The sequence below is a fragment of the Tupaia chinensis genome, unplaced genomic scaffold (assembly GCF_000334495.1).
Source record: "Tupaia chinensis unplaced genomic scaffold, TupChi_1.0 Scaffold000350_1, whole genome shotgun sequence".
NCBI classification, from domain to species: Eukaryota; Metazoa; Chordata; class Mammalia; order Scandentia; family Tupaiidae; genus Tupaia; species Tupaia belangeri.
The window spans coordinates 8,533,096-8,542,327 of NW_006159844.1; the positions used below are offsets into that span (position 1 = coordinate 8,533,096).

A 9,232-nucleotide genomic window follows, 5' to 3' on the forward strand; every position below is an offset into this window, starting at 1 on the left:
GTATGCTTGCTGGAGAGACAGAGAGATAGAAAGTGAGAAATCGGGATGGCCATACCATAATCTCTTCTTGTCTTGGGATCTTGGGTATACACACACACACACACACACACTACCCAGAGTGAGTTTTAAGTAGCCAGATCCAGAACTAGAACCACTGCTGGCTACATGGGAGTCTAGCAATGTAACCATTATGCCATCTGCTGGTCCCAGCCAAAGGCATTTCTATTTGCAGAGAAAGTGAAAGGAGGGGTAGAGAACAGGAGATTGCAGTTAGGTTGCTGGACTCCCATACGGCTGACTGTGGTTTGAGTCTTGGACCCAGTGGTTTTAAACTCACACCAGGCACGTGTGCATACATGCCTAAGGAGGAGAAGGGATTATGGCATAGCCACTCTCCCCTCCCCAGGTGATTTCTGACTCTCCATCTCTGGCAAGCTCATGTACCCTATAGTAAAAATCTCTCCAAAACAAGTGAGGAGGGGCATGTGGCGTGGTGGTTAAAGGTGCTGGACTGCCACATGGCCAACCATGGTTCAAGTCCCAGACCTAGTGGCTTGTTTTCTTCCTTTTCCTCTCTCTTTCATTCTCTTGGTCCTTCTTCTGGTCAAATTTAAATAAATAAAGTTAAAAAAATAAGTTTTTTTTAAAAGTGAAAGGGGGATGTGGATAACTGTGAACAGTCATACCTCAGAATTTTATCAGACTAGTAGAACTCAAGAATATAAATTACACAACTTTCTCTAGTCACTAATATCCATATACAACTTCTCAAATTGGCAAAAATAAATATGTTCACCAATATAACCCAAAGATATAGCCTGTCTATAGCAGATAAAAATAGAAAGCAAAACTACACTTAAAGTTATGTTTAATAATTAATATTTTGGTATTCTATCTTATGTAGAAATGATCTCCTAAGCACGTCGTAATTTTTCCATTAATTAGCCCAATCTAATAACAACTCAAGATTCTAAGTTATCTAGATCTTAAAAATTTATCTTCAATCAGACATAGTACAAAACCCAGTTACTAAAAAATATTCATCAGAATAAAGATTTGAGGGACCAGCAGTTAGTGTAATGGCTATGTCACTGGACTACCATGTAGTCGATCGCGGTTTGAGTCTCGGACCCAGTGGCTTAAACTCACGCAGGACACGTGTGCGTGCGTGCCCAAGATCCCAAAAGGAGAATGGAGGAGAAGGGATTACGGTGTGGCCATCCCCCCTGGGGGGTGATTCCTTGCTTTCTGTCTCTCTATCTCTCTCTGTCTCTGTCTTCCTGGCGAGCACAGCACCCTATAGCAACAACCTCTCAAAAAAAAGAATAAAGACTTGAGGGCCCAGCAGGAAGTGTGGTGGTTAAGGCACTGGACATTCCCACAAGGCTGACCACAGTTCGAGTCCCAGATCTGGTGGATTGCTTTCTCACATTTCCTCTCTCTCTCTCTTTCTTCCTCTGTGTGTTTCTTGCTGGTCAAATTAAAATAAGTGAATGAATAAATACAATTAAATAAATACTTTTAAAAAAAGAAGAAAGATTTGACTTCGTCAAATACAAGTTTATGCTTTCCAAAAGCAAATCTTAACTACCAATAATGCTAACTTATTTAATTAGTAAGCCTGTGTACATTTAGAGAAAATATACTCAAGTAAAATACAAATGTACACTTGTATTATATATAACACTGATAATTCAGAGAATTTATATGTTTTTATTAAACCAAATTAATAAAATAGTCTAGTTTACCAAAGATTTACCTCAAATATGTGAATTTGAAATCTTAACATGTTTCTGAGAAACTAAGTACTCTCAAAATATAGTACATTCCAATTTTCACATATGTCACTTTTTTATTTTCTGGGAATTATAGGAATATTATATAGGCACTTATTTATCTCATAAAGCAATCAGAACAGGGCTCCTGCAACTCAGAAGATTTTATAATCTATATCACTAATACTATCTAGATTTAGGAAAACATTACATATTCATACAATAAGGTAAGGAGATAGGCCAGATCATCCTTTGAATGCACTGGGAAAGCCAATACTATAGAAACTATAAGAGGTTGGTTCTAGGAATCTATCACTAGGCTAGTTTGGGAAATAGCACTTTAGTATATTTTAATTTATGGAGTTAGCTATCAGAGCTCTAAAGAAATGAAATCGAAACTGGTGAGTTTTTAAAGATCTTTGGAGTTCTTTGGAAGTGGGTTTTAGGAGGAGTTTTGGGGAGCCATTTGGGTACAACATAAGGGAAAACAGTAGTATGGCCATAAAAAGAAGAGAGTAGCAGAGAAAGAGGCCTATCAGACAATTCAAAACAAACTCAATCTGACCTTTAATGTGTCTGATAGAAAAGAAAGAAAAGAAGGGAGAAGGCTGTTGACAGCCTGAAGCAGATCTTATAAAAGTTGAGAGCTCACAGGAGGGGAAGGCAGAAAGAAAAAGAGAGAAGCAAAGAAAAAATTCACAAAGACATCCCACAGACACCAGTCCCTCCAATCCCACTCCATCCCCAGAACAAAAATCAGAATCTCCAGGGGAGGGTTCCGGAACAGAGAGGTTTTTTTTACTTTTTTTTGGAGAGATTTTCGCTATAGGGCGCATGCGCTCGCCAGACAGACAGAGACATAGAGACAGAAAGCGAGAAATCACCCCCCAGGGGGGATGGTCACGCCGCAATCCCTTCTCCTCCATTCTCCTCTAGGGATCTTGGGCACGCATGCACACGCGCCCAGCGTGAGTTCTAAGCCACCAGGTCCGGGATGCGAACCGCGGTCGACTAAGTGGGAGTCCAGCAACATAGCCATTACGCTAACTGCTGTTTCCCAGGAACCGATAGTTTTAAAAACGTTTGCAGTGATTACAACCTGCAACTGGGTTGATAATTTCTGGTTCCCAGTCTGAGTTCACCAATTTCACACCAGGTAAAGATGGTCATTGATGCTGTGGTTCTGACTCACCTATTCCCTGCTAAAAAGAATGTGAAGATTTGGGTTGGGTTCTTCCTGTTGCTCCTCCTCCTTTTCCTCCTTCCCTTCCCACTCCAGCTCTTCCTCTTTTTTTAAAAAAAAAATACTATCAAAAAGTAAATGTATTTAACTGTTCTTAGCTCTTAGTCTAGCAAATGGGTGCACAGAATAATAATTCGTGCTATATAGCATGTTTCATGAACTAACAGAGAAATTTTGTCAAAGGCAGAGGCTGCATAATTACCTGGCATCAACTCAATGTTATTAGAAATGTACATGATGTGAACTCCTGGGATTTTCCAGATTCTCCTTTTAAGATCCAGGGCCGGTGACCACAATGTAACACTTGAGCTGAATTACTCTGTGTACTAACCTGTATAGGTTTCTTTGTGTGGATATGGTAATTGTTCCAATCTTGGATCTTTCAGCACTGCATAGAGCCACTAAACACTTTTGCTCAATTTCAGCTATTACACAGTTATACTTGGTATACAGACAGTCCATCACTGCACTAATTCCATTTTGGTTTTCATGGAAAAGTTGATAAAGCTGGTATTGACCAGGATGAGTAAGGTGGTCCCAGCTGTGTATTATGTTGAAAGAATAAGCAGGAAGGGTGTTGGGGGGCTTCTCTCTCCTTCAGCGGGATGCAGGATGAGGAAAGAAGGAACAGGAAGAAAAGGCTAAGGGAGGAAAAGGGCTTGAAAGGACAACGGTGTAACAAAAATGAGAAGAGAGAGTAAAGAAATCTAAGATGTTGAATTTGAAATTCTCTGGCATACTGTCCTAGTGAGTGACGTTTTCAATGAACGTATAGTATGACAGAAAAAAAGTTCCCAAAAATATTTAGTTGGAAAAAAATCCACCTACATTTAAACGGGTGTGGGGGGCAGCTGGTTTTGCTGATCCAATTGATTCTACAGGAGAAAGTTTAACTAAAGGAGAGCAGAGTGTAGGAGAGGTGGGACCCGGAGATGCAGTGTTCAGCACTATATTAAGTGGCTCCAAAAGAGCCTCTAAGAGGTAAGAGATAAACAACTTCAATGTAGTCTAAGTAAGAAAGATAATTTGTTAGCTCGAATAACCAAACTATGGAAGGCGCCTAGTCACCGACTCCAAGGAACCAGAGACTCAAACGACATCAATGCTCTTTCTTCATTTCTTTTCCTGGGCTTATTCTTTCAAGTCTCTTCCATGGCGCACAAAATTTGGCCACCAGAGGCCTTGGAGGTTACATCCTTACAACTCATGAGCCAAGGGTTAAAAGCAAACAAACCACCAGATCCTGTACCTGCACAATGTTCATCAGGATAGTCTAAAACCATCAACTGAAACATTCATGGGAAACTTTATACTGGAGACGTCAGGCGGCAGACCCTGGCTGAAACCAAGTGTCAGAGATGCGCGTTGTTAATATTCTCACGGCCAGATATTGCACGCCTCAGGCTGAGGCAGAATCTAATGACGCCTTTTCCTCTTAACTAGGCTGTGGAAACAGTCGTGTCGCATTTTTGCACAGAAAAAACGTAGATTCCGACAACCTACAAATGTTTAAGAAACATGGAGGATAAAGAAATAAGACGACTCATCAATAAGAAATGAGCCAAATACCAAGATGATGACCTTCCACAGGGAGACTACCCTGTTTCCTGGATTAGACAATGGCATGGGGAGAAATATGAAGGTGGGGACAGAAAGAGTATAATAGAAACCTAAGAGTCAAAGCAACCAAATGAAATGTGTGGCCTTGTTAGAGCCACTCAAACAATTCGACTATTACAAAAAAGGCATCTTTAAACCGAACACGGAAATTTGAACATAGACTGAACGTAAGATCACATTAAGGAATTACCTTAACTTTTCTAGGTGTGACAATGGACAGGTAATTATTTTCCTTTTTTTCCCCAATGTACATACTAGAGGAAGTTTAATTGGTGAAACGACGGGCTCTATAGGTGTCTTGCGGCCCAGGGCCCCAGGCCCTCTCTGCTCCGGGGCAGCCTGACTGACAGGTCCCCTCCGGCTCCCCTGGGTCTTCGACGCCGGAGTGCGCCCCAGCGCGGCAGCCTGCTGACGGCTCCCAGCGTGCCCCGCGCGCAGAGCGCGGCGACCGAAGAACACACGCCTGCGGCCGAGGGCCCACTTCCCAACCTGCCCCGGAAGCTCATTTGCATATACCACCCGACAAGACAATAGCCGTCAGACCCGGCCTGGCATCTGACGGTACCAAACTTGACAGACTTACTGGTGATGGTGTCTGTTCTATCTAAACGTTCCGAAAAGAGATGGGAACGAGATGCAACACCCAATGCAATTTGCTCACCGTAAGAGTAAGAGGAGACAGGTCATTGTGCCTTATATAGCCTATGCGCGCCATGAGACTCTGTGCTTGCTTCGGCAGCACATATACTAAAATTGGAACGATACAGAGAAGATTAGCATGGCCCCTGCGCAAGGATGACACGCAAATTCGTGAAGCGTTCCATATTTTGCACAGTGGCAAAAGGACTTTTCCCATCGTTGACATCAAGATTTTCACTACAAAACCTTTTGTGTAATGGCACCATAAACTGAGAACGTAGACAGCTCACATGTGGAATCTGTGTGAATATACCGTTAGTACCTTTCTGGGATATGAGAAAATGTCATTGGATCGGAAGTTCAGAAATTGACCTGTGGCCATGTCTCCTCCCCCAAGAACTCAAAATCCAGAGGCCTGGATAGGTTGGCCTTTGGTCACTGGAAGACCGCCTGGCACGTGAATTTCCCGATGAACCCTTACTGAATCATTGCTAAATGAGTTCTTACTGAAGGAAGGAAGCAGCATTAGCGCTCTTGAGACGACTTTGTGACACCCTCGGTCATTTTGACTTGCGTGCAATTCGCCGTCTCACTTGGACTGTGAGCGGAGATTAACAATTCCCCCAAGGGCTGGGGTTAGATGCCATCAATGTGGACCAGTGCCTACGGATTCTATACCACGAGGACCAGCTGAAAACTCGCTAGGCCAGTCCATTAGGATGTTTACACCTGGAACATTCGGAAATACTGATTTATATATTATCAGACAGGTTATATGATGGGATATTTAATTACAAGAGAAGTTTGTTGCCAAAACTAAAGGGCAGATTGTAATGAATGAAATCAAGCCAAGCATGTAGACAAAAGGTGTGCTGTAGGGTACTTAATGTGACTCCGATGCCGAGGAGTAAGGAGGCACGGTTACCTTCTGGTTGTAGACAACAACAAAATATGGAACGCTTCACGAATTTGCGTGTCATCCTTGCGCAGGGGCCATGCTAATCTTCTCTGTATCGTTCCAATTTTAGTATATGTGCTGCCGAAGCGAGCACGGAGTCTCGTGGCGCGCATAGGCTATATAAGGTACAATGACCTGTCTCCTCTATGACTTACGGTGAGCAAACTGTATGCTATGCTAGTTCATATCTTTTTTAGAGTGTTTTGGAACGTCTCATAGAACAGAACCCCATCACTAGTGAGGCTTGCACATTTAGTGCTCAGACCCCCAGGCCGGACCGAACCTCGATTGTCGTGTTGGGTAACACATGCAAATAAGCTTCCGGGGCAGGCTGGGTAAGGGGCCCGGTCGCCGGCCCAAGGCCGCAGGCTGCTGCGTTTTGCGCGGTGAGGCATGCCGGGAGCCTCGATGTCAGGGCGGCTGGCGTGGAGCGACGAGAACTGGGCCATCCCGGAGTAGGCCATGTCTTTCGACGTTTCTCTGGGACTTTAGGAATCCGCTGAACTTCTAAGTCACTAGAGTCCTGGATCGAGCATGGGTCCTTCCAGGAAAACATGGACCATGTCAATCATATTTCATTTCCCGTGACAGAGGCCATTTAAAAGCTCCGTGACTTTGGGGCCTTGTCCCAGGGGCTTTACTTAAGTTAATCCACAGTACAACACATGGGAGAGTTCTCCGAGCGACTCGACAACTAAATGCTGTAACAGGCATTACAGGGTTGTTCCAGGCACCGCACACATCAGTGCGAGTGTGTCTGACCAGTGCCCATTCCACGCAGTTGCCAGCTGGGTGCGGGGCGTCGGCACTTGGACAGTCTGCCTTGCCGCTTCCCTCCTCCGCCCACCTCGGGTAACTCAGGGCGGGTGTTCCATCTGCGCAGGCGTCCGCCGGGTACAGGCGGAGGCGCCCAGAAGAGTGGCCACGCCCCCTCACAGGTGATTCTGCACAGCTGTCTTCGCGCCTGGCACCCGCACGCTGAGGACCGGCTGACCGCCACCTGTTTGTCCTGAGAGGTGTATTTGAAGAATTATGCTGTCTACGTAGAGTTTAACTTAGACATAGCCCTCCTTGCACCCTAACCCCCGCCCTGTTGCGATGATACAAGCGTGCAGGACAGACCTACCTACAGTAATACTGTGTTAAGTGTTTAATACTCTGATTTTAGCAACAGGGGAAAAAAAAAAAAAACATGTTCAATACTAGCCTTGCACGTCGTGAAATGAGGACAAAAAGTCAAAGCCTGTGCAATTGACGTGGTTACATTATTCCACCTATTTAAGTAAGCAAAACGCAAAGGTTTGCTTGCGTTACGTTTAAATGACACCTTTAATTTAAAAAATGATTTATTTATAAAATAACAGTTTTGTTTCATTTTCCACTTCTGTAGTTGTCCTACACTTCCTTCCCCCCACCCTCTCCCTCCGTGACACCATATTTTGTAAAAATCTGCTAAAGATATTCATCTTTGAGAAAATGTTTCACTGGTACTCAATTTTCTGGTGTACAAATGGAAAATACCTTTCTCTGTGAAGCTATTATAATTCTTGTACAGCTTTTGAAACATAATAAAGCACATTCTCTCCTCCCCCCTCCAAAATTAGTTTTAAAAAACAACATGCCTATTGAGTAAAATTGCTCAATTACAAGTAAAATAAACATTAATGTATTTCTTCTAATAGCCCATCTTTTCAATAAGCTGTTTCTGACTTCAAAACTACTAAGAATAAATTTAAGTTTAATGCTATGATTCAAAGAAATTTTTTTTAAAGTTTATGTTCTCAAGTTTCTTAAAAACCTTACAACTAACAAGTTTGTTATGGTTAGAGGAATCTATAGTTAGAAGGATGGGCAGAATTACAGGACCATGAACTTGATGTCCCTACTATCAAGAGTTGAAAGCTCTTTCAGAATTAGGCTACACTCCTAGGTGACCCAGTATAAACCCAGTATATTGTGAAAAGAGAAAAAAAAAATTTACCACATACAGAAATTTTAAAAAATGAAAGTTGGCAGATCAAATTCACTGGGGAGAAAAATCTCTGTAAATTATTTTAAATTGTAGGACATGTATAGAAATAGTAGGAAAACTTAATTTTAGAGCTATGGCGTTGCTAAACAATGTAATGGCAAAAGAGAACAGAATATCGTATGGATTTATTCATGATTCCTTTTAAAGCAAGAAAGTCTTGGGGTCAGCAGGTGGCATGGTGGTAAAGGCAGTGGACTCCCATATGGTCAATTGCAGTTTGAGTCTTGGACTTGGCAGCTGGAAATCACACCAGGCAAATATCCATGCCTAAAATCCCGGAGGAGAAGGAATTGTAGCATGGTCATCCCCGCATAGGGGTGATTTCTCACTTTCCTTCTCCAATGAGCCCTATGACAAAAAAATAAATAAATAAAAAGGGAAGAAATTGTTAAACATGGAACTGACTAGGAATAAACTGCTGATTTGTATAGCTGTTTATACAACTCTAAAACCAAAGCTGGTTTGTAAATACAAAACTACAAATCAATTGAAATTAATCACATTAATTTATTATAGTAGATGATGTGTGTTTGGCTGACTAAATCACCACTGTTGGGTTAGTTAATGGGAAGATGTAATCTAAGTATACATCACACAATAGATGGGATCTAAGAATCTATGAAATAAAGTATTAATATTGGGTTGTCATAAAAGTCACAACGTGTTTTTGCATAGAAAAGCAAAAGAAAATACATCATGACTTGTCTGATGACCCAATAGTTTAAGAAAACCATGCCTCACACTTAACATTGCCAGTGAGCAATCCTTGAATGCCAATATATTACTTGGCTCTTTTTTTCTTAAGATTTTTGCTATAGGGTGCATGCACTCCTTAGAGAGACAGAAAGTGAGAAATCAGCCCCTGGGGGATGACCATGCTGCAGTCCCTTCTCCCTAATGAGAGAATGGAGGAGAAGGGATTGTGGTAAAAAAAAAAAAGAAAAGAAAAAAGACAACAAGTGACA

General features: G+C 42.3%; 2 non-coding genes across 2 annotated transcripts; one reads left to right on the forward strand and one right to left on the reverse strand.

Moving 5' to 3' along the window:
• The first annotated feature begins 5,361 nt into the window (after positions 1-5,361).
• On the forward strand, positions 5,362-5,468 carry LOC114008508 (U6 spliceosomal RNA). The gene has a single exon (XR_003550029.1). It is a non-coding gene; the product is annotated as a U6 spliceosomal RNA (small nuclear RNA).
• Positions 5,469-6,222: 754 nt separating this feature from the next.
• LOC114008507 (U6 spliceosomal RNA) lies at positions 6,223-6,329 on the reverse strand. Its single transcript, XR_003550028.1, has one exon. It is a non-coding gene; the product is annotated as a U6 spliceosomal RNA (small nuclear RNA).
• Positions 6,330-9,232: the final 2,903 nt, after the last annotated feature.